This window comes from Macrotis lagotis, chromosome 7 (assembly GCF_037893015.1).
Source record: "Macrotis lagotis isolate mMagLag1 chromosome 7, bilby.v1.9.chrom.fasta, whole genome shotgun sequence".
In the NCBI taxonomy this organism is placed as follows: Eukaryota; Metazoa; Chordata; class Mammalia; order Peramelemorphia; family Peramelidae; genus Macrotis; species Macrotis lagotis.
In genome coordinates this window covers 63,446,468-63,473,484 of record NC_133664.1, presented here as the reverse complement: position 1 = coordinate 63,473,484, position 27,017 = coordinate 63,446,468, and the positions used below count along the sequence as shown (strand labels likewise).

Here is a 27,017-nt window from a genome sequence, read left to right as displayed (position 1 = left end):
AGAGAGGTCAAGGATAGAAATCCACATAAATGATAGGGGGAATCCTATAAACATCAATCTCCATATTTTAAAAATTATGCAAAATCAATTCCCAGAACTAATAAAATAAAGAAAAAAATCAAATCAATCTGAAATTAGAAAAGATTCACCAAACTCAAGACAGTAGAACCTCAAAATTCAATTTTCTCTCATGGGCTTACAAAGAAAGAGAAAAGACAGTTTCTTCCCTTATGGAACTCCTAGTTTAATGGGGCAGACAACAAACAACAAATGTGTGAAAACTTTGTATAGAATAAATAAAAAATAATTAAGTAAGTGAAGGAAATGAAATTAAATGGAGTTTGGGAAAATCTTCCTGTAAATGATGGGATTTTGGTTGAAATTCAAAGAAGAGGAGGGAGAACATTCCAGACATGGAAGAGACCAGAGAGAATGCTGGGAGCTGAGAGATGGAGATTCTTGTTCATGCAACAACAACCAGGAGGTCAGTGTCACAGAAAGGAAGATAATGGTCTGAGAAAGAACAATAAGACTGGAAAGGCAGAAGTGGGGCTAGGCTACTAAGGAATTTGAATGCCAAACAGAGCATTTTGTATTTTCTCCTGGAGGCGATAGGGAGCCACTGGTGTTCATTGAGTAAAGGAATGACATGATCAGAGCTGCCCTTTAGGAAAACACTTTAGTGGTTGAGTGGAGGGTGGGTGGAAGTGAGGAGAGATTTGAGGCAGGAAGTTATTGCAGCAATTCAGAATGAGAGTCTGCCCTAGAGATGGGGCAGTGTCAAGGTTGCAAAGTTGCAACTGATGGGTCTTGGTTATGGTTTGGATATGGGGGTGAGAGACATTGAGAATCCAGGAGGACTCTTAGGTTGTGAGTCTGAGGCATCGGGAACATGGTGTTACTATCTACAGTAATAGGGGAACATAGTGTGTGTTGAGGGGGAGGGTTTAGGGGGAAAGATAATGAGTTCAGTTTTGAACACAATGAGTTGAAGATATCTACTGAATGTTCAGTTTGAAATGTCTGAAAGACAATTGGAAATAGGAGATTGGAAGTCAATAGAGAGACTGGGGCAGGAAGGGTGACATTGAGGAATCATTAACGTAGAGATGATGATTAATTCCTTGGGAAGCTGATGAGATCACCAAGTTCCTCTATTACCTCTAACATCCATCATCTCTGCAACTTCTTGTCTGAGAATTTCATGAAGGTACTGATTAGTAACTATTCCTGAGGTCACACAACTAACTTGGATCAAAGATTGGACTTGAATCCACGTCTTTCTTAACTTTAGGACAGCTACATATAGACTACTCCCAAAGACCTCTCATTTGCAAAATTATGCAGTCATGAAAATATTCTATACATCAAAATGCAATCAGTTAAAAAAAGGAAGGGAAAGAAACAGATTAGGAAATATTCTGTAGAAAATAAAGAGGGAAAATCTAATGTAAAGAATCTCTTATATAAAATTTTGCAATAATAATAATCATCATCATAATCATAATCTATTTCCCAATGGACAAGGTTAAAGGATATCAACAAATAATTTTCAAATGAGGAAACATAATTTGCTATTAATTATGCAAAATGTGGTCAGACTTACTGATAGAGAAATACAAATTTAAAATGTAATAGTTTATTTTTTCCAGTTACATGTAAAATTATTTTTAATATTCATTTTAAAAATTGTTGAGTTCAAAATTCTGTTCCTCTTATTTCTACTGAGAAGACAAGCAATTTGAAAAAGATTACACATATTCAGTGAAGCAAAAACTGAAATACAAATTTTAAAATTGTAGATTTATATTCATTAAACTATCAAAAACTATTCAAATTCTTTGCCAGTTCCCTGTATAGAAATTGAGATTCTATTACATTGGTTGTATCATTGTGAACTGAAAGAATCTTTTTTGAAAAAAATCTGATAATATATATCAAGAATTACAAAACTAATTGCAGTCTGCCCTAATGGTCCACTAATCTGTAATATAACCTAATGTCATTAAAAAAGAGCAACTTTTTCAAAAATATCCATAACTTCAATAATAATTATAACAATAATGATAATAGGTAAGGTCATTTGGGAATGAGTAAATGAGTTATGATACAGCAATGTAATGGAATATTATTATACCACAAACTGATGCATATTATAAAGAAATATCTCTGGTAGATAGAAACTTCTGGAAAACAATGTCTTCCTTTTTTAAATTTGAGTTCTCAGCTCTAGCACATAGTATTAGTATAATAGGTGGCTATTGAGTTGAATACAAAGGAAATAGGGAAGTATATGAAATGATGAAGAAAGGAATCAGAATGAGAGGAACAACATGCACATAACTGCAACCAAAAATTAACAATAACTTAGTTTCATAAGTATATAGATGGAATAGATTGAAAACAAAGCAATTATTATTTCATTAAATTTTGCATTTCTTCTATCACAATGTAGTTTTTATATTGTTCAGATATGGTTTTATTTGGGATTTTTATTTCTCATTTTGTTTGATCATTTCCATTTTTTCAAATTATTTGATAAGCTTATAATACAGAATAAAATATGGATAACTTTCAATCAGGCCTCAATTGTTTCTACAAAGGTTTTTCTAGTCTGTTCCTTTCCAGTCTTCCACTGTAGTTGGAGTGTTTATACCTTTTCCCTACTGGTATTTACCTATAAGTAGTCTTTCCATTTGTTCTCTCGAAGGACAGAGGACCTTGGAAACTTCAGAGGGGCTTAATGAATGCTATTGACTGCTGTGAACATCTAGTTGTCTGGCAACTAGAATCAGAGATGAATAGGATTAGATCACGATAATATACATTCCCTTTCTTTAGTGTGTTTTCAAATTCAATATTTGAGCATAAAAAAATCCATAAGCATTTATTAAGTTCTTACTATATATTAGACACTACAGGGACCAAAAGACCCTACCCTCAAGAAGCTTACATTCGAATAGAAGAGACAATATGCAAACAAGCTTCCATACTTCCATACATATGCAATATGCAAACACATATGTATATATACATCTTTAATTATATACACACACATATACTACACAGAAATACATATCTGTGTAGTGTGTGTGTGTGTGTGTGTGTATGTGTGTGTGTGTGCATAGGAGATTGGAAGTCATGCTAACAACTTTCTTGTAAGGTAGTACAGATAGTCACCATTTGGGGAGATTGAAATAGGGAAATTTTGGGTCATGGGGCAGCCCTAGGTGGAGGCCATTAGCCAACATGAGATCCATGAGCCCCTATGGAGAGTACTGGTAAGAAAGAAGGACTCAGAAAGGGGAGAACTTAATTTCCAGTTTTATCTATTCATTTCCTGGTATCCTCATGTCCCCATCCTCAACCAATCCCTGGCTTGCCATGTATGCCTATAGTCAGTGGTACCCTATCTCTGGCAGGAGTCTCAATTTGTACTTATGAGTCATTTTTATGTAGCATCCCTAATGACCAAGATTTTCATCCCAATAGTGAGCTCATGCTGAACTGTTACACTCACTATTGGGTCCAGAATCCAGAGAGGGCTGGCAGGTGGAGTCCCAGACCACTGAAAAACTGGAGAATGTGAATTGGTCAGGGATCTGGAAGGGGGGGGGGTGAAAAAAGGATCTAGTTAATCTGGGGTTCATATAAGGATAAAGATAAGAACTAGACTTGTGATTTTAATAGAAAATTCTTCTACCAAGGCTAGTCATTAACTTCTCTGCAACTTTTGGTCTCAGTGAGTTATCTAGAGCACAAAGAGATATTTTAGTAGTGGGCCATGCTGTCTTTCTTATGTTAATAAATCTGTAATAACTCCCCAGGCTGCAGGAGAGGAAAGTGAGGGAGAGACAAAAGTGTTTTCTGACTTCTCTTCTAGTGTCTCTTGGCCCCTGTTTTGCGGCTCTCTCCCTCCCTGCTCTAATCTCTTCTCTAATAGCTACCCACCCACATCCTTCAGATTGTGAAGAGGAGACAGGAAGTCAAAGAGACAACTGGATTCTTCAATGGGATTCTCAATGCCATTGTGAAGGGACATAATTAATAAGGGGAAGCCTGTTAACCCCTTTAAAAAGAGTCCAAGTTCACAGATGGTATCTTTTGAATAAAAGATCTTAGGGGCACATTAATAAAAACAAAACATCTTAAACAACAAATACAGATGAACTTTAAAAGTAAGAATTTATAGACTTTTGGGGCTAGGGTAATCAATGTATTTAAAAGCAAGCTTCTCAAGGAAATAAAACTTTTAACATTTCAGTTTTGGTCACAGCAGGGTCAGGAATTATGAATGCTATTTAAGGTAGTAACCTACAAGCAATTGAAAATTGTGATTTCTATATAACATATGCTGAGCTTTTATCACAAAGGCCAAGGGCAGATTTTGCTCATATTGGACTGGATGATTTATTTTTCAGCAGGACTTTGCAATAAGTTGAAAGATTGAGAAAAAGGAAGAGTCAATTTTTGTCAAGGGCCAGGATGCATATAGAGGCTGAGAAATGTTATGAAGTTTTAGATTTATCCATAGCTGGAGTTCTTAATGTGTGTGTATGTGTGCCAATGCCTAAATAGGAATCCCATGACAGAATAATGTTTTTGAATACATGAAATAAAACAAAATAACATAGAAACAATTCCAAAGGAGTTCAGTTACATTAAAATACAGTTAATGAAACTTTTTTTTAAAAAAAGTTCATGGATCCCAGCTTAAAAATGTTTTTCCACAGAAATGTACAGAAGAAGAGAGCTAATCCTTTAAGCATTTCTATTCTTTTGTAAGGTTGGTTTTTTCCATGCTTAGCAAAGGACCCCATGCTCAGTGACATGTCTTTTTAAAAATGTACCATTAATTTCAAAGCAAGGCAACATAGCAGAGAGAGAGGCAACCTGTTGCCTGACCAGTAGACTAACTTTGTCCCTCTGATGCTTGCTGGCTGTATGACTCTGGGAAAGTCATTTATAAATTTGTAGATCTCAGGTCACTTCCTAGGAATTTTCTATTAAGTCATAGATTGCCTGAAAACAATAGAAACTTTTGCTTACCCTTGAATATTATTAAAGACCAACATATTGGATGTAGGAAAGGCAGGATATAGTCTCTCATAGAACTCAGGTTTAACTCATTTTCAAAAATTCAGAGACATGGCATAGTATAGCATTCCTTTCTTACTCTTCTGGAACCTTCCTTTTTTGCCAATCACTCTCCTTGCAACACCTCTTTCCAAGACTTCCATTACCCATTCTTTGCCAGGTCCATAATATTTCTCTCAGTCCTCATTCTCCTTGCCCTCTCCACTGCTGATCATCTGCTAGTTCTCAAAATACTCTCACACCTCAGAACTGTCATAAAAATGAGTGGAAGAAATTTTAAGGTTTTATTAAAAAGAAACCAAACCCTTTATTTTAAATTAAATATTTAATTCGGCGTCGGAGCTCCAAATAACTAGGAGAAAAATAGTGTTGGGAATTCTGTGTCAGAGGCAGTTTGTGAATAGAAGTCACTGCTGTGGAAGCTGTTAAGGAAAATTAAGTTCTTTGGCCCCAGTTATTCTCTATAAAGTATTTTGAATGCGTTCCCAGCTCAGGAGCCAATGGGATGGAGGGAAATTCTCTTTAAAAAAATAAAATAAGTTGGCAGATAGAGAACCTATTTGCTTATGCTTTCTAGGTATAAAGAAATTCTTTGTAGCTGAGACATTGAGGCATTGCAGGAGTTCTGAATTAGGAGATAGAAGACTTGGTTTTTCTATATACTTCATATGTAATATGTAATAAATCTGTAATAAAGATCTTTCATTATATGACTCTTGGCTAATGATCTACTTTCATCTTTCAACTTGTATTATTCTTTCTTCACAGACTTATGAGAATCAAATGACATAATGAATGAAAGAATGTTTATTAAATTGTGACATAATGAATGAACGAATGTTTATTAAATTGTACAGCACCATACAAATGTAAGGTGTTACACTTACCTATCTCTTCTAAAGAATATAGTGAAAAGATGAAGAAGATCTTTTAACTGTATGGAAGGGAAGAGAACTGATTGCTTGTGATTAAGAGAAGTTTCAAAAGTCGCTGAGAGAGAATCAGTTTAAGAGTACATTGATAAGGGAGCAGCTAAGGTGGCGCAGTAGACAGAGCACCAGCCCTGGAGTCAGGAGTACCTGAGTTCAAATCCAGCCTCAGACATTTAATAATTACCTAGCTCTGTGGCCTTGGGGCAAGCCACTTAACCCCATTGCCTTGCAAGATATACCTGAGATCAAGTTAGTATTCAAAGTTTATTGATGAAAGAAAATAATAATGTTTATGACAGCTGGCATTTACAAATTGCAAAGTACTGCATTTGATCATCACAATGATCCTGGGAGGTAGATTATTTTTATTCCCAATTTATAAATGAGGAAATGGAGACTCAGAGTGGTTAAGTAACTTATCCAGACAGCTAGCAAGTGTCTGAGGCATGATTTGAACCCAATTTGGGGGGTTCTAAGTTCACCATGCCATCTAGATGTCTCTGTGAAAAATTAATATGTAAAAAGATAGTTAAATAGGTACTTAAGAGTACCAGAGATAGTTTTTTTATCATAGATATTTATTTCCTCTTAGTTATTTTTTTTTCTGTTTCAACATAATGGTTTATGTTTAACTTTAACCACTTTAATAGAATCATCTATTCGAGGCAATTGGGGTTAAGCAACTTGCCCAGGATCATATAGTTAATAAGTGTATGAGGTTAGATTTGAACTCAGGTCTTCCTGACTCCAGGGCTGGTGCTCTATTCACTGTGCCACCTAGCTGTCCAATAGTAGCATTAAAAAAGATAAAAATAAGAAATAGACAATTTATGATAAAAGAATTGAGCTTAAGTAGAGATCTGAAACATTAGACACACACTGTATATAAATCTTACTATTTGGACCCCTGAAGCTGATCCTTAATCTGGTTTAAATTTGGACCCCTGAAACTCTGAATCTTATTTAAATTTTAGAAAAGGAACTGAGAGAGAGAAAAAGCGTCTTTAAAGTGCTGAGTCTGCAAAGTCAAAATTATGAAACATAACCTGTCCCATATGCTTAGTTTATCTTACTCTTTGGCAATTAATTTTTGCTAATTACTTTCCTCTCATATCTAGCTAGAAATTTGTCAATACAAAGTGTTCAGTTTTATGCCTTTTTACATTTGTTCATTCACTTTTATTTAATGTCTAATATTTGCAAGGTCCTATCATCCCTAATACTTTCATAAAAAAAGATTCATTTTTCATGAAGCAAGCTATGAAGTCAAAGAATCAGAGAGACTAAGACTCGGAAGAGTCTTTAGATAAACCTCTAGTCCTACCTGTACCAGAACAGGGATCTCCCAATGTAGCATTCTTAGTAAGGGATGATCTAACCTTTGGTTGAAGAGTTCTATTGAAGAATGACCCACCACTTTCCAAATCAGCCCACTTTATTTATGCACAGTTCTAATGGTGGGGAAATTTTTCCATATATCAGCCCCAATCTGCCTCATTGTAACCTTCATTGTTTTCCCCAAATATTTTTCCTTTTAATCTAAATCACCATAATTCCTGAAATTGTCACTTATATGATGTTGTCCAGTTTCCTTGCCATTTGGTGAACTTCTTGGCTGATCAATGTCCTTTTTAAAATGTTGCGCCAAGAACTAAACATAATACTCCAGATGTCATCTCAAAGGAACAGAACCATCTCCCTTATTCTGGATGTTATGCTTCTTTTAACACTGGCTAAGATATTACAGCTTTCATGTCATGCTGGTAAGTTCTACTTCTTTTTTGATCATATGCTCTCTATTTATGTCCACCACGCATCTTTCCATTGACTCATAGTTGTGAATAGAGATCGTGGTATTCTAGGATCCCAGATTTTCAGTTCTAATATATTAGAAATTGAAGTGTTCAACATCCCTGTTTAAGATTGAAAGAAAATATCGGAAGTTACTCAGTTCAAAATAATTATAAATAGGTTCTCTGGTCAATAGCAGTAAGCAGTCAAACGCTATTCAAAATGGTACTGACATATAAGGAAAGATAGGAGAATGAATAGCAGGAGTCAAGCACATTCAATTAAAAGGTTATGGTCTTGCAAAGGGCACACGGGTCAAAAGTTGGGGTAGCTCCCATTATTCCTAGACTTTATTACTCTTTAGTATAAACTGTAACAGGTCATTTAAGTTTTTTGAATCTCAGTTGCTTTATCTCTATAAACCGGATTTTTTTTTATCTGTTCCTTTCTTAAACGTAGGAAGTAAAACTGGACTAGATAAAAATCGGCACTGTGTGGAAGAGAAAAAAGTTTCATGTAAACATGATGCATTTTTATTTCTCCTAATGTTTATAGTTAATTACACCAAGTAAATACAGAGGAAGATGCTAAATAGGCAGAACTACAAGTCACACACAGCAATAGGAGCTGAAATGAACTCTTGCCCATGATATTGCTTCATACTCTTAACATTCAGTCTACAGAGACTTTGCAATCCTGGGGTTTTTTAATACTCTGAAAATGGACATTTGGTTCCAATTCAGCTGTAAATAACAAATCCCAGAAGGAGCAAGAAAAACACCAGGAAGATCATGAAGTCTTAAAGAAGCTGTTTATTGAAGTGGCTTCTATGATGTCTAACCTGATCAATGACTGGCATTTCACAAATATGACTAGCAGATCTGCTAATAGGGATTCAAGATTCTGTTTAAGATTGAAAGAAAATATCAGAAGTTACTCAGTTCAAAATAATCATAAATAGGCTCTCTGGCAAATAGCAGTAATTGGTCAAAGGCTATTCAAAATGGTACTGAAATATAAGGAAAGGTAGAAGAATGAATAGCAGGAGTCAAGCACATTCAATTAAAAGGTTATGGTCTTGCAAAGGGCACACAAATCAAGAGTTGGGGTAGCTCCCATTATTCCTAGACTTAATTATTCTTTAGTATAAATTGCAACAGGTCATTTAAGCTTTTTGAATATCAGTTACTTTATCTCTATAAACTGGATTTTTTTTATCTGTTCCCTTCTTAAATGAAGGAAGTAAAAATGGACTAGATAAAAATCAGCACTGTGTGGAGGGGAAAAAGTTTCATGTAAACATGATGCATTTTTATTTCTCCTAATGTTTATAGTTAATTACACCAAGTAAATACAGAGGAAGATGCTAAATAGGCAGAACTACAAATCACACAGCAATAGGAACTGAAATGAACTCTTGCCCATGATGTTGCTTCATACTTTTAAGATTCAATCTACAGAGACTTTGCAATCCTGAGTTTTTTTAATACCCTGAAAAATGGACATTTGCTTCCAACACAGCTGTAAATAACAAATCCCAGAAGGAACAAGAAAGCCACCAGGAAGATCATGAAGTCTTAAAGAAGCTGTTTATTGAAGTGGCTTCTATGATGTCTAACCTGATCAATGACTGGCATTTCACAAATATGACTAGCGGATATGCTAATAGGGATTCAAGATTCTGTCTAAGATTGAAAGAAAATATTAGAAGTTAGTTCAAAATAATTATAAATAGGCTCTCTGGCAAATAGCAGTAAGTAGTCAAAGGCTATTCAAAATGGTACTGAAATATAATAGGAAAGGTAGGTTTTACTGCCAATAGCCATCCATTTTCCCTTGATGATGCAAAATACTTTAGGTATATTTGTCTCTCACCAAGCAGTATTCCAAATATCTCACAGTTCATGGGAAAAATTTTATTCATCCATTTATTCACTCATTCATTCATTCATTTTTAAATATCTGAGTCTCCCCTTTCTGCCCAGGTTGGAAGTGCTGAAACTAATTATAGACTTGATTTCAATTGTTGACTCCACTCTGTTTCCAATCTGAACTGATTCATTTTTCCTTAGATGATCTGGTAGACCGCTGATCCTAGGAACTCACTAAGTTAATGTTGAATTTATTATGGCTGTCCAATTGGCATAGCCGCCTGAAGCTCAGAATTTTCAAGAGCTCTGTTAGCCTCCATGGTAGATAGGATTACAGGTGTATAGCACCATTCCAAGCTCATGTTTTTTTCATAAGAAAAAAAATTCTATCTGAATTTCTCAAGCTCCTGCAAAAGTATTTGATATTGATTTAAAATAAAGTTATAGATAACAAAAATTACATCTTTTTCCCAAAAAGTGGATAAAAGTATGAGAGCATAGTTTGCTTAAAAACAGAATAGGGAGAAAAGAGGCATAATAAGTTCTGCCTTATTTAGGCTATAAAAAGAATTACTGGTCTGAAAGTAGGATTTTGAAGACTCACCAATGTAACATAATGTCTACTTGGTAAAGGCCATCATTACTCCTAAAACCGTTACTTGTTTCCATCTATTCCATGCATAAAGAAACACAAAATGCTATTTCACCAGAGAAAGGTTTTCTGTCATTCATTATCTCTCAGCTTTGACATAAATTGCAAATATTTTACATGCCAGTTCACATGGCAAGATTCTCAGAGGCTCAGAACCTCTCCAGCAAATGAGAGATAGGGGAAGTGGATATGAGAGCAAGTGTTCATTTTCCAATGATGGATATTTACAACAATAATAAAATTTTATTTTTATAGTGCCTCACTACCATTTGCAATCTGGGTACTTAATACAAATGTGAAATAGTCAAAATAGCATTTAAAATACTATAAAGATATATCAAAATACCATAAACTCAAAGCACGTGATATCCTGTATGTGTCCATTAAAAAAAGAAAGAGATAAAAGAAAACTGTTTCCTAAAAACCTAAGTCTACCGCCCACATCCAAGAACCAAAGCACTCCCCAGTCTAGTAAAGACTAAGATGGAAAAAAAAAATCTTCAGGCACCAAACTTAGTGTATTTGCTCTTTTCCTGTGACCATAGATTATTTTTTAACTTTTTGGTTATCAAGAGAGTAATTATTATTCTTGGACCTTTGAAAATGATACATAGATGTCATTGTCATTATGGTCTGTTGGAAGAAACATTGGACAGGGAGTCAAAAGTCTTAGAATCTAGTTTCAGCTATGCCATGAATTATCTCTGGTAAATAATTTCATCTCTTTGGGCCTCACTTTCTTCATCTCTAAAGGGAATGGGCTTTATTAGGTCATATCTAAAGCCTCATTCAATTCTGAGAGGCAGCACAGGGTTCTGGCTAAATTTTTCTTTAATGTCCCCCACTTTTTATTTCCTATACTTTTCCCCCATTCCTAGCATCCTTCCTATTTCCAGGCATCTAATGTGTTGATGTAATCTAGACTCTTCTGGTTTTTTTTTTTTTTTTGTTTGCTTTGTTTTTGCAAGGCAATGGGGTCAAGTGGCTTGCCCAAGGTCCCATAGCTAGGTCATTATTAAGTGTCTGGGACGGGATTTGAACTCAGGTACTCCTGACTCTAGGGCTGGTGCTCTATCCACTGCACCACCTAACTGCCCCTACACTCTTCTGTTATGGAAGAAATTAGATTTTAAAAATTATTTAATGCTAAGGGATCAATAACTACTAAAAATTATCTCTTTCAGATTTTTGTTTGCTTGTTTTTAAAAGGATGTCAAGGACATCCTTTTAGCAAAATAAAGAATAAATCTTGAATGGCGAAATTTCAGGCAATATCTTGAAATGAAGGATACTGTGATAAAAGTTCACCTTCTCAAGAACCTCTTTTCCCAGCTCTTCAAATAATCATAGTATTTGGGTTTCCTGCAGTTTGATTTAATGTTGGTCTTTTGCTTAGTACTGGAAGACATCTAACAGCACCAGATTATCCCAGGAAACTGAAATGGTTCCAAATTCTACTCTAAGTAATCCAAGATTCATCCTTGGGGGAGGTAGAGTTGACTCCACTCTATTTCCAATATGAAGTGTTTTATTTTTCCTTATATGACCTGGTGGATATTTCCTTAGGTTAGTTAACCTGATCACCTGACAATCATCAACATGGTACCTGAACATCTAATACAGCTATTACCACTTCATAGTTATGTGGTGAATGAGTGAATGACTCCAGGCAGGGTTGTTACAGAATATAGCAAATCTTGTCTCAGTCACCATCTACCAGTCTTGGTTTGAGTCTATATTCCAGTGCCCATACTCTAGCCCACATGAGCCAGAGTGATCCTTGGAAAGGGATCTCTTCTGCCCTTTATGACTATGTATCATTCATATAGATTTTCCTCTATTATAGGGGTTCTTAACATGGGGTTTATGAACATTCCCCCCCACCTCCCTGTAAGAAGACTGTGGATGGGTTTTAGGGAGTACATGGGTGTGGATGGGAAAAATATGTTTCACTTAAATATAATTGTTTTCCATGTAATCCTATGTATTTTATTTTTGTTTTTTTAAAACATTATTCTGAGAAGAGTTTCATAGGTTTTAGCAGATTGCCAAAAGGGTCCAGGACACACACAAAAATTAAAAATCTTTTCTTTTTTGAACAGAAATACAGAGCTTACTATAGAATCTCTCGCTACACATAGGAATTATTCCAAATGGTTTAGAGAAACTTCTAATGCAACCACGTAGATTTTAAATAGCATTTCATAATGGAGACTTGTTCCTAGATATTTTTTTTGTCCCACAATGAGCAAAACAGATACATTCAAAACATAATGCTGTACATATTTACGGACATACTGCCTTTAATGTCTCACATAAAACATTCTCATTGGGCTCAGTGTAAGGAAATTAGATATTATTTCTCTTTATAAAGTTTCATTTTGGTAAAATCTCTTCTACCATATGCAAATACACCTAGGACCTATGATTTCAACAGTGTTGGGAACATGCTTTCCATAATTAGGACTTTTCATGGAGATGAATGATCCAGCATAGGAAGCTTTTAGGGATAGGCTAGTAGAAAGTAATAAATCCATCAGCATTTATTAAGTACTTAATATGACCAGGCAATGTGCTAGTGACTGCAAAGACTTTTACCTTGGAATTACAACCCCTCAATTCAAAATATTGACTCCAATAATTACTAGTTTTATGACTGTAGATAAGTCACAGGTTCTCTGAATCTCAGTTTTCTCATTTATTAAAGGAGGATAAATTCCATTTTTCCAGTTGTAATCTTGAGTCAGTCATTTTACTTCCCTGGATTTTTTTTTTCATTTTTCATTTTTCTCATCTTCAAAAAACTTTTGAAGTTCTTTCTAGTTCTAGGATCTGAGTTCCTACTCACAAAACTGTTGGAGAGTAAACTATAGAAGAAGCAGAAAACATGAATTATATTTCTGGAATAACCTTGACTCCAACTTTCTCAAGGATGAAAGAAGGTACTCTCTGATTTAGTAGAGAAGGTGGGTAAAGCAGGGAAAGGTTAATTTATTTGCTTGGGGTCAGGTGGCTAGGAAGCCATCGGAAGGCTGACTTGAATCTAGATCTTACTAGTGTCAATCTGGCACTCAATATATCTCACATGCTGCAACTTTTTACACCATATGTTTTTAAATCTGTAAGATTTTATAAAAATAATCCCACTTGCCTGCAAATCCCACCAAAGATTGTCATGTACAATATGAGGGTTTTTTTTAACCAAAAAAAACATAATTTCATTGCAGCATCTATATTATCCTAATACAGCAAGATAAACATAAAATAAATTAAGGTCTGAGAGGTCAAGAAAGCCCATTTTATGGAAATAGGGATATTTATTCAGTTGGGAAAGAAAAATGAACAGGACCCAGAAGCAAGAAATATAGCTAAATGTAAAAGAGAAAAATACAAAGATAACTTTTGTGATTTTCTTTTCTTATGACACTTTTATATATGATAAAAGATTATCATCGGAAGCCTGTGGATCCTTCCACATAATACTCCATATGTATTCTGTCAAGCTCAGTTAAAATGCATGCACGGGGAATTTTAAAATCTATTCATAGTAATGAATGCTGTAGTTAAGAACGGAAAGCAGTTTTAGTCATTTAAAACTCGGGGGGGGGGGGAGTTCTCCTTTAGGGCTAAACATTCCATATTTGGTCTCTGTTCAAAAGCAACTTATTTTTGGAAACTTGCAGGAAAAAAATCCATTGCTAACAATAAGCACTAAACTCTTCTGGACTCCCAATACTTTTTCTACCTCTAAATATTGCTATTTTTATTTAAGGCAATTAAGTAATAGCTTCCTTCTCCTGAGTCCTACCTACTCTTATGATAAGGCATTGAATGGTATCCTGGAGATTAGTTCCATAAAACCTAAGATACAAGCACAAAATCTAAAGGGTTCTAGGATCACAAATCTAGAGCTGACCTCTGAGATCATTTAGTCTGACTACTTAATTATATAGACGGGCAATAGAGATCCAAGGAGATTAAGCATCTTGTTCAGGGTCACACAGTATGTAGCAAAACTGATATTTGAAGCTATAGCTTTTCCCACACTAAACTATGTTTTTCTACCCAAGATAGAAAAACTGTTCAGCAATGGATTATGTTCCTGTTGCCAAATTCTAGCCTTGAAACTCAGGGAGATGCAGTTCTGAAAGATTGTTTATCAAGAGATGAATTTTTTTTTCTTGACATGAAGATAATTTACTAGGGGGTGGGTATGGAGGAATGATGTTCTTTATTGCATACTCATATCAACAAAAACAAGGATCTTTAAAAGTTTAGAATCTTGAAGTCTCCTATTTGCTAAAATCACCATATTTACAATGATAAGGTTGATTTTTGCTATTTTACCATTTGAAAATAGCATTCTGAGCAGAATAGTAATATGCACTTCTCAAAGAAGGCATGCAATATAGCCATGGAATTATGCATGGTTAGCATTTATTTGTTAAGGGACATCTGCTCAAACTAGATTCTAAATTTGGATCTATATAAAAGGAAACTTTGAAGAATCAGTATGTTGTTTGTGAGTTGAAGACCCCCAGGAACTTCCAGAATTGAACTTTGCCATTCAGTAGGGTGGAAAGAATGGTAAGTTTGGAGTTAGAGGACAGTTTCAGATCCCAATTCAATCATTTTTTTATTTTAGGTTTTTACAAGGCAAATAAGATTAAGTGGCTTGCCCAAGGCTACACAGCTAGATAGTTATTAAGTGTCTGAGGCCAGATTTGAACTCAGATACTCCTGACTCCAAGGCCAGTGCTCTATCCACTGTGCCACCTAGTCGCCCCCCCTCCCAGTTCAATCATTAAAAACCCGTGTGACTATAGGTAAGACACTTAACTTTCTGGGTTTTAACTTCCTCATTTATAAAATGAAGGAGTTTTATTTGCTGTCATATACAAATGGGGGCCACTAATCTGTATATAAGGATTCCTGTGAGCACATGTTGACTTAGTTTCAAAATGAAATATTATCTTTGAGTTATTGTATTTTTATTTTGTTAATGTTTCTCCCTCTTATTTTTTTTTTTTTATAGTTTTTGCAAGGCAATGGGGTTAAGTGGCTTGCCCAAGGCCACACAGCTAGGTAATGATTAAGTGTCTGAGGCCGGATTTGAACTAAGGTATCCTGACTCCACGGCTGGTGCTCTATCCACTGCGCCACCTAGCTGCCCCCCTCTCCCTCTTATTTTAATCTGATTTGGTTCTCATTCAGAAGTGTTGGCTCATGGGTCCTGTTTGACATAATGGACCAGATGACTTCTGAGCTCTAAATCTATGGTCCTATGTGTTATCTCAAATAGAATTTCATTCTTATACTATAAAAACCAAAATATGTTTTGGTAAAGAAGATAAATAAACCAATGTATTACTCTTCCTCCCCACCTCAGACCAATCCTGGAAAACAGTAGAGTGAACCAGGGAGGAAGTTCCTCTGAGATCTGCTCTAAACCATATTTACTATGGACAGCTCTACTCAGAAAGTGACAAAATCTCCTTATGTATTTTTTATACAATGTATGCATAAGGAATATAATGCATTATTGGTTTGAATATAACTATCCATTTATATAAAATGTACTCCTAAACTGAGACCTTTTTGAAAAGAAAATCATAAATAGGTATATGCTAAAAATATTATACAAAATGATCATATTAAAATATAATATTTAGTGTAGATTTTTAAATACTTAAAATACAATTAAAACCTTTCTTTTGATTCAGACATAGATATTTTTACCAGTCTTCCCATAATACATGTTATTATAGACTACATTTGGGTTTTACCCATATCTGATTTGCAAATAAAAATTTGAACTATATTTGAACTGATGGTGTGAATGGTTTATTGATGATAAAGAGAATACTGATAATACAAACCACCACCAGAGTGGTCTCCCTTCACACATGCCCCAATCTTCTGTATCTTCACTTCAATAACTTACCACCCTTATAAAAAAAAAGCCAAAAATATTATGACTCATTACCTAGTTTTAGTGTTCTATTTTTATATTTGTAATAGGACTGGCCAACTTCTGAATTTTCTCTGGGATGTCATAGATTTTGGTACATGATAAAAGCGATGCATGGCTATCTCCTCAAATAATGCCTGGATGACATTATTTGCACAATACCTGAACAAATGATAAGTTTATCCAAACATTCCTATTCACAGATGTCTTCATGCTAATTTCATTAATTATTTAAGAGATTTATCAGGAAAAGTCACAGTAAAAACATGCCTTAGAAAACTCCTTCTGTAGTGGAAAAATAAAATGGATAAAAAAAATGCTTATTGCCCAAATTATAACAAACAGTTGGACAGATAGCCTGATGAATTAGTATATTAATATGCATGTATTTGGATAATGAGCTTGGGTTAGAAGGATAAGGAGGATAGGCTACATTTCATACTAAAAAATGCAAAAGTGTTTTCATCAATTTCAAATTATTTGATGCTACAAAAGGCTATATTGTAAATTGTAAATTTACCAAACCAAAAAACCTTGTTATTTAACAATTATTTAATATGTCCAAATCATGGACTATTTCAAAGATGAAAATGAAACAATCCCTGCTTATATTTTTATGAGACAGTCATCCTGTTGTTGAGTTGTTTCAGTCATGTCTGACTCTCCATGGCCCCATTTGGAATTTTCTTGGCAAAGATTTTGGAGTGCTTTGCCATTTTTCTTCTCGAATTCAATTTATAGATGAGGACCTGAGGTAAATAGAAATAAGTGCCCAGGGTCACACAGCTAGAAAGTCTAAGGTCATGTTTGTATTCAGGAAGATGAGTCTTCCTATTTCAGGATCAGGAGTCCTGTTCTACCGTACTACCTAACAGTCCCAGCATACATGCATATAAGTAAATATAAAATATTTATAAAAATAAGTGCAAGTTTTGGGGTTTTTTTCATGGTGGGGTACTATTAGCTATAGGGATCAGGAAAAAAACTACATAGAAAGTAGTTCCTGACCTAAGAAATGTAGAAGATAAAGAAAGAATGCATTGCATTCCAAGCAATGGGAAAAGACTGAAAAGGTGTAGAGATAGGGTCTGATATAAGGAATAGCAGATATGAGGAAAAGAAAGCTATGAAGAGCAGAGCTGTCATATTGGGAGAACAATCAGAAGATCAATTGGTTCAACTGCAGAATATCTAAAGGGGGATAAGGTGTAAAAAAAGTTGGAAAGGTGGTTTGAAGCTCAATTGAGAGGGACTTTAAATTCTGGGGTGAATATTTATATTTGATTCTAGAATGATGCCATTTGATATGACACTGGAAACAACAAGACCTCAGAGGAATTAAAATGACAAAAAATTCAAAGAGCAAGAGAATGGGGTCTGTAATCTGGTGGTAGTCTGCTACCAGTGATGAAAAGTGCAGGAAGAACCACTAACAAATGAAAGGATGTGCATAAATGGAAAAGGAGGTGGGACAATCATTTAATGAGAAGGCAAGACAATAGATGGTGACCCAGATGTTACTGGTCCTCTTGAGATTAAAATAGGACAACAGGAAAACCTGAAATGCACTAAGTAGGTCCTCTCTGGGGCTTTATTACAAAACACAATTATTTTCATATTGTCATCCCCTTCTCCCCCCCCCCCCCCACTCCTATAGATTGAGAGTGATCCTTGAGAGCAGGGCTGTCTTTCATTTTTCTTTGCATCCCCAGTGTTTGGCACACAGTGGGCACTTAATAAATGTTTAATTTATTGAATGACTTATTGCACATGGGTAAGAATTGCTAAGGTTGAGAATTATAGGATCAAAGAACTGAGAGATCATTTCCTCCAACTCTCTTATTTTACAGTTGAGGAAATTGAGGCCCAGGGAGGTTAAATATTTAAAGTCACATAAAGAATGTTAGAGATATGATTTGAAAGCAGATTCTCTGAAAGAATCACCACTCAAACATGTTTTGGGGCTCTATTGTAAGTGGAGGAATTAAGTACCCACGCAGATAAAATCACGGATTCTTTTACAGACTTAAGTAAATGAAACCTTTTTACAAGCAAGTCCTTTCATCTCTTTTTAGGTTAGGGTCCAAATTTCTTTGAAAAGGAAAAAAAAAAGAAAGAAAGTTCATACCCCAGGCAACCTTTTCTGATCTTGCTTCTTAACAAGTCCTCTGAATTTTGTATTGGTTTTGTTATGCTGATCTGATATCTAATTTTGTTTAAAACCTCTGCTATAGCAACCAGTTGCAAAGAGGAATTTCTGGGGCCATTAGAGTAGATGGGCCTCAAAAAGCATGCATATTATTTATAGTTATGACTAGAAACTCTGAACTCTTCTCTGAGAGACCATGGGCAGCCCACATTTATTCCAAAAACCAAACAAAATCCAAAATCCAAGACAAATTTTCTAAGATGCAGGGAACTGTAGAGAATGGAGAACAGAATTCTTGGGCCAAATTGTTTAAAATTTGCATCATTTGCCTCATTTCAAACCCAATCTGGTAATGTTAGTGGAATAATCAGAGATAGAACCAATAGGGAAAGTGAAAGGCTTCAGACCACCAGGAAGTTCTGCAGTCAGGGAAGAGTTTTTTCCCCCCTTCTTTTTTCTCAAGCCTTCCAAACCCAAAATACAAGAAACTGCTGCCCTCCGCTGTTTTTAACAACCTCATACTCAACTTAGTCCCCAAATGTCCTTCCCTCTCCACTGTCATACCCAACCACCAAAACTGAAACAAGTTCACCACTTACAAAAAACCACTTGGAAAGGGCTCAGCCTGGAGAGCTCCGAAGAAAGAGGAAAATCAACTGCTGTGAAGGGGAGTGAAGAAGAAGAAGATGCACTAAAGAAGGAAAAATAGATGCTCTCTGAGGGTTATGGGGGGGGGGGGGCGGGCCAAAAAGCAAGCAAGGGAGGACCCAAGGAAGAAGTCAATACAAAACAACTAAAAATAGTGGGACCAGTAGGAAGTTGCCCTGGACAGAGATCTGATCTACCATTGTACTCCAAATCCTGATCTATAAAAAGTCATCTTCTTAAATACATCATCTCCTTCCTATTTCTCCAAGCAAAAAAAAAAAAAAAAACCTGATTAAACATCCTGCTACAGTCTGGTGGCCTTAACACTGCACTTCTTCATTTCTCACTGCAAAAGGTCAGCCACATGTTAAATTGCCGTTCTCGGTGAGAATTTACACTAATCACCAAACCGAGTCAATAACAGCTGCACTCTTTGGTCTTTGCAACCATCCATGAAAATATGGAGGCAGTGAAGGAGCAAGTCTGTGGCAAGCACATGTTAAAAACAAACATTTGATTCGATCCTAAGAGAATTTCTTTAGGTTTGCCTCTTAATTTTCCCCATCTCGTTTCTTGACTTGCTAATTACAGAATTCAGTTCCTTGTTGATGTTAGGTATAATAGATACTAAGGAAAGAAGGAAAAAAAATATTTTTAAATGCTACATATGTTACAAATATTATCTCATTTGATCCTCACCACATCCTGGGAGGTAGGGTTATGATTTTGATCCGCATTTTACAGATGAGGGAACTGAGACTGATAAAGGTTAAATGATTTTTCTCTGGAAAGGTGGTGCAGCTAAAAGATATCTGAGGCTGGATTTGAACTCAGGCTTTCTGGTCCAACACTCTCTTTGACATACTTATCTGCCTGCCCTTTATGGAGCTTATATTCCTCTGGAAAGAATATATTCAGTCAGTCATCAAGCATATATTAAACCTTTCCTTATTTCCTTTAATTTCAGTGTCTTCCTTCTGTTTATTATCTTTAATTTTTCTTGCAAATAGCTTATTTATACTACTTTTTTTCAAGTTATCTTCACATCAGACTGAGATTCCAAAGAGCAGGAAGTATATTTTGCCCCTTTTCATATACCCAGAGCTTAGAACTGGGCATATATATATATATATATATATATATATATATATAATATATATATATATAAAGGCAAAGATGGACATGAATTGGATTTGGGGGGGATGCTGTGCTAAGTCACCAGTTTCACTTTCTCAACCTGAATCACCTCAAAAATATTCATATTCAACAGATATGAACGAGAACATTTGGAGATGGCCCTGGATTCAAGGCAGCCAGGGTTGAGTTAAATTAGGTAAGGTCACACAGGTCATACAGCTAGTAAGCAGCATGTGTCTTAGGCCAGTTTTGAACTCAGATCTCCCTGTTTCCATGGCTGGTACTCTGTTCACTGCTCACATGCTAATGGGGATGGCAAGAAGAGAATAACAAATTAAAACCAATTAGGTCCATACAAGATATATAGAGAACCCATGGAAGGTAATCTGAAAACCTGGGGACACAAGCAGCTGGGAGGACCAGCAATGACTTTTATAGAAGGTGGGATGTCAACTGAGGCTTAATGAAAGCAAGAGTCAGAGATGAGAAAGGGGAAAACACACTGCAGTTATGGGGGACAGCCAAAGGCAAGAATACTTGAAAAGAAGGGGGTCTGGTTTACATGGCAGAAGGATTTTTATCAGATCCTAGAGGACATAGGGAGCCAAAGGAGCTCCCTGAGGTCAGCCCAAGTCTCACATAGGGAGATGACAACTGAGCAGGGCTGTGAAGGACATCAGAAATGAATAGTAATTTCACTCTAGACTTATTTGTACAAAGTCACAGAGACATAAGGAAGATGACACTAGTGTTTCAAGAAAGTGGCCATGGAGCTTGTATGAAAGGGAATGACATGAAATGAGATAGGAAACATCAAAGTGGGCCAGATAGGGAAGGCTTAATGGTCAAACCAAGGTGTTCTCATTTTATATTAGAGGCAATAGAGTCATTGAAGAATTTTTGGGGGTACAAGTGACATGGTAAAAATGTGAATTTGGCAGCTGTGTGGAAGATGTATTGCAGAGGGAAGATATGAGAATTGAAAAGAATCTTAGGGCAGGAATCTTCTCAAGCATCTCTTATCAATGGTCATCCATGCTATACCTAGCAATTTCTAGTAATGAAAAACTCCCTGTCTCCCCAGGCAGTCAATTTAACTTACAATTTTAGAAGTTAGAAAGTGTTTCCTTATATGGAGATGAAATTTGTCTCTATAGCTTTCATTCATTGCTTCTAGCTCTATGAAACAAGCCTAATCCCTCTTCCATATGGCAACCTTTCTAATTCTGCAGACAGTTATCATAACTCTTTCCCTTCTTGGCAAGTATATCATGTCTCCATCTTATTTTTTTTTTTTTTTTTGCACAGAGTAGGTGCTTAATGAACGGAACTGAATTGAATTCCAATAATGATGCTGCCCAAAGCTGAGCACAATAGAGGAGCAATATAGGAATGTTAGCAGAGTCCAATCCACTGGTTTCATAATCTCTAAGTCTATTTACTATATGTTTGTATGTAGGCATCTAGACCCTACTGTACTGATGAACTGTACCATTGCCTTTATTTCAGGGCAACCTATCCTGCAAATTAGTAAGTCCCTTTATTGCTAATTTTCTTCCTATGCTGTACCTTAGAATATAAGTAATAGTAGACATATGTAGTCAGTTTTCTCTTTCCTGTATCATTTTCAGTCCTCTTAGCTAGATCTGCAAATCTCTAAGCAATTATATTCTGAAGACTTTTCTGGTCTTCCCTGTCTTAGTACCTTTCCTCTGAGATTATCTCCCATCTAATATATATATATCTGGTTTGCATGTAGTTTGCATGTAGTTTGCCCATTACATTGTTTGCTCTTTGAGAATAGTGCCTATTTTTTTGATCACTTTCTGTTTTCTTTGTAGTTAGCACAGCAGCTAGCATCTGCTAGACACACAAAACCAACAATTAGAATTAATGTAATATTTTAAAAGGTGAGCAAAATGCTCTCTAAATGTTATTTCATTTTATTTTCATAACAACCCGGGGAGATAGATATTATTATTAGTCCCATTTTATTATTTACTTAATTTTTAAATTACTTATCACTAATTAATTAGCAAATATTAAGCAATGCTATAAATCTCAATTATTTAACTATTTATTAAAATTACTTATAATAAATTTATTATTGCTATTATTTACTATTATTAGCCCCACTTTACTATCATTAGCCCCTACAGATGAAGGAACTGAAGCAGATGGCATCTTGGTCAGGGTCATACAGCTACTAAGCTGTTTGAGGCCAGGTACAAAGTCACATTTTCCTTATTCCAGGTCCAACATGCTTTCTATTATGTCACTTAGCCAACTCTAATAAATGTTTATTCACTTAATGTCACTTATTTATTTCAATTATTAAAATTGCAATATTCAATATATTTAAAATTTTGCTATTCAAAGAAGAGAAAAAGACAACTCCATAGAAATCACGAATTTCCATTATTTACATCTTGGATTTTGTTTTTGCATACTTCAGATTCAACATGGTAGTTCTTATATGTGTCTTGCTCTTAATTTTCTTCTGTTTATTTTTTTATTTTTTAATTAAAAAAAATTTTTTTTCAAGGCAATGGGGTTAAGTGACTTGCCCAAGGCCACACAGCTAGGTAATTATTAAGTGTCTGAGGCTGGATTTGAACTCAGGTACTCCTGCCTCCAGAGCCAGTGCTCTATTTACTGTGCCACCTATCCACCCCCTGTATTTTTTTTTAATGATTCATTGGTGTGCTTTTTCCCCCCACTTTCTTTCCTTTGTTTAGAATCACTATCCCTTCCCTCAAGTCCCACCCCTCCAAAAAAGTCTTTTTCTCCCTGCTAAGAAAAATGTCCTCCCTGTCAACAAATTACTACATCTGTATAAAACAAATTACACACTATCTCTTAAAATTTATGTCTCATTCTGACCTTCTAGTCTATCACTAAGTAAATATTTCCTTCTCAACCCTCATTAAGTGCACTTCATTCCTGACTAAAAGTCTATAATTCCCATAGATTAAGCTCTGGTTCAGAACTCCAAATTCTTTACTTTGACACTATCTTCTCCACCAGTTGTTTCTTTCTCACATGTGACTCTCTTCTGAAATGTTTCTATCCAACTGGAAGCAGGAGTAGACATGTCACTAGTATCTCCTAGGATCTTCTGTGTCACACTCAGGACTTCATAAATCCTGATGATACTTTTTTTTTTGCTTCCTTCTGGCACCACTGTTTGGATCCGCTTGAATAGCTTTGGAAAATCACAGTGATAAAGGCATATTAAATGAAAACCCCATCACAGAATCCCATGACATAAATCAATTAAAGGTTGCTGAATTACTTGGGCAGAGTAGATCTTCACTAAAATATCATGTATTCTTTGAAATCTTAACAAGCTAATGGAATTTTAAAAATTACCTTTAAGGTTTCGGAGTAAATTTAGATTAAAAATAAACTCCCTTAACTATTACATATTTTAGTTGAGTTTTCGAAGTTGAAAAATTTTCTCTCTGCTTTATTTACTGCCAGATCCTTTCTCTATCACTTTTCTGTCCAAGTTATAGAAATTTTCATTTTTTTCCCTAAAAATGCAAATATCCAATATGTCAAACATATTGGGAACATTAAATTACACAAATTCAAGGTCTTACCCCACAACTCGCTTATTCCTTGAATGGACATTCTTTTCTTCCCCAAAGGAAATGCCAACATTGATAAAATACAAACTTCTGTATGTACTCTTTGGTTCTTTAATTCATCTTTATTTTGATTATGGGGAAAATCACTTTCACTTGAAACAAATGAAATGATTTTTTTCTGGTATAGATGTACTGGAATTTTGTTGTTAAGCATTTGATGCAGGGCAGGGGGATCCTTTTTCCTTTCTTGAGGCACACTGCCTGGGTTAACCTGGACATCACATTTGCATATCAGCTAACTTTCTACCAAATATGGTGATCAGGGAATTGCCCTGGCTGCTACATTTGGAGAGTTTCCATGACATTTGTAGTCCTTCAAAAGTTTAGAAACAAAGAACACTCTAATAACTATTTAATAAGAATGCATTCCAACAACAAATCAACAAGCATTTGTTAAGCACCTAATAAATATCAACCTTTGGAGATACTAGTAATGGAAAACAAAATCATACCTAACCATAGGGAATTTATATTTAAATAGGAGAGATTAAAGTGAGAGAAGCTCTATTTTTTTTTTTTTTTTAGGATTTTGCAAGGCAATGGGGTTAAGTGGCTTGCCCAAGGCCACACAGCTAGGTAATTATATTAAGTATCTGAGGCTGGAGTTGAACTCAGGTACTCCGGACTCCAGGGCCTGTGCTTTATCCACTGCACCACCTAGCTGCCCCTCTAGAAGCTCTATTCTTTTTGGCCTCCCCCCTCCCCCCCCCCAGCAAAAAGCTGCATTGCTCTGGGTATGGTTTAGGATATTTGTCCTAAAAATCAGCATTCCTAGTTATGACTGCCACCAGCATCTTCTCTTGGAGAACATATACCACCACCAGTCAACCTTTGAAAGATAATTCATTTTGAATTATAGCCTACTTAGTTCTATATTCATCTTGGTTCTTTTAGTTGAACAATTCAAAGCAAACATACCCTTTAAAGTCTCCATGGGAGAAACTAAGATTTGACCAACACCTCACACACTATACCAAGATAAGATCCAAATGGACAGGATTTAGACATAAAAAAATTACTATGAGCAAATTAGAAGATTAAGGACTAGTTCACCTGTCAGATCTATGGAAAGGGAAGCAGTTTATGACTAAGGAAGAGATAGAGAACATCACTAAAAACAAACTAGATGATTTCGATTACATTAAATTAAAAAGCTTATGTACAGACAAAACCACTGTAACCAAGATCAAAAGAAATGTAGTAAAAACTGGGAAACAATCTTTAATGTTTCTGATAAAGGACTCATTTCTAAAACATACAGAGAACTGAGTCAATTTTTAAAAAAAGCCATTCCCCAACTACAAATGGTTAAAGGATATGCAAAGGCAATTTACAGATGAGGAGACCAAAGCAATCCAGTCATATGAAAAATTGCTCTAAATCATTACAGAGAAATGCAAATTAAAGCTTCTCTGAGGTACCACTTCACACCTCTAAGACTGGTCAATATGACCAGAAAGGATAATGACCATTGTTGGAAGGATTGTGGGAAATGTGGGACACTATTACATTGTTGGTGGAGCTGTGAACTCATCAAACCTTTCTGGAGAGTTATTTAGAACTATGCCCAAAGGGCAACAAAAATGTGCATACCCTTTGATCCAGCAATATCACTACTGGGTCTATACCTGAAGAGATGATGAAAAAATATTCATAGCAGCCTTGTTTGTGGTGGCAAAGAATTGGAAATCAAGTAAATGTCTTCAATTGGGGAATGGCTTAGCAAACTGTGGTATATGTATGTCATGGAACACTATTGTTCTATTAGAAACCAGGAGGGACAGGATTTCAGGGAAGCCTGGAGGGATTTGCATGAACTGATGCTGAGTGAGATGAGCAGAACCAGAAAAACACTGTACACCCTAACAGCAACATGGGGGGGTGATGATCAACCTTGATGGACTTGCTTGTTCCATCAGTGCAGAAATCAGGGACAGTTTGGGGCTGTCTGCAATGGAGAATATCATCTGTGTCCAGAGAAAGAATTGTGGAGTTTGAACAAAGACCAAGGACTATTAACTTTAATTTAGGAAAGAAAACTGATATCTTACTGTCTGATCTTGCTATCGCTTGTACTTTGTGTTTCTTCCTTAAGGATATGATTTCTCTCTCATCACACTCAATTTGGATCAATGTATACCATGGAAACAATGTAAAGACTGGCAAATTGCTTGCTGTTAGGGGTGGGGGGAGGGAAGTAAGATTAGGGGAAAAATTGTAAAACTCAAAATAAATAAAATCTTAAAAAAAGTCTCCATGGGATATGGGAAAAGCAAGAATCAAATATAGGATCAACCCTTCATAAATATACCTTGACAAAGGTGAGTACTGGCCTTGTAGGTTTTGAAATTTGACTGTGTGACCCTCAGCAAGATAGGCTATTTCCAAAAAATCTCTCAAAATCTATACAATATGTTGCTGATTTATATCAGTATGCTAGAATTCTCATCCCCCCCCCCCCAAGAAATGATGGGATTCCAAATAGCATGTCTGATAAAGAATTCACTAGATGCAGGCTTTCTTGCAGGCAAGTAGGCATTTTACTAAAGGCACAGTGGGCTGAGGGTTGGGTGATACTCTAGCAAAGAGATATCTGATACATGATCTTTATATTGGGCAAAGTAAAAAGAAGTAGAGAAAAAAAGTTCTTTTAAGATGACTCTAGATATCAAAAAAGTTGCCACCAAGAAAATGGGATAGTGCCACCAGGGACAGAACTTAAAATTAAGCTATAAATGTGCTTGTGAAGGAGGGCTTTCGGATGTCAAAGAAGACCCCAGGTACTGATAGTAAGTAATTAGGTCCTAATCAGACCCCAATTCTAATGTAAACTAAAAGGACAAGGATGGCCATAAGCATGATGGAGCAGTGGGCAATGATAACTGGTAACTAGAAGACAAAAAGACCTTGGGCAAAAAGCAGAGGCAGCAGAGGGGCCTTGGGCAGAGGCAGAGCTCGCACAGTTAGTAATTAAGTCATAACTTGAATTCCCAGTTCTAGCAAGGTCACAGGAAGGACATTCAGAGCAGATCTGAATGTTGGAGAGAGAACTCATTAATTGGGACCCTTCCATCAAATGGAGGCAGTTTCCATACCCGTAGACCTCCTTGCCAATA

The 27,017-nt window shown here is 35.7% G+C and overlaps 1 protein-coding gene across 9 annotated transcripts in view; it reads right to left on the bottom strand.

The window, feature by feature from the left end:
* Positions 1-27,017, bottom strand: part of KIAA1217 (KIAA1217 ortholog) — a 564,114-nt gene that overhangs the window by 462,771 nt on the left and 74,326 nt on the right. Inside the window, exon 1 of one of the 9 annotated variants that reach the window (XM_074193005.1) lies at positions 19,063-19,167. The exons of the other annotated variants lie outside the window; for them this stretch is intronic. The gene's annotated coding sequence lies outside the window, so the exon portion shown is untranslated. Of the gene's footprint in view, positions 1-19,062; positions 19,168-27,017 lie in introns of those variants that run through there. 9 annotated transcript variants of the gene reach the window in all.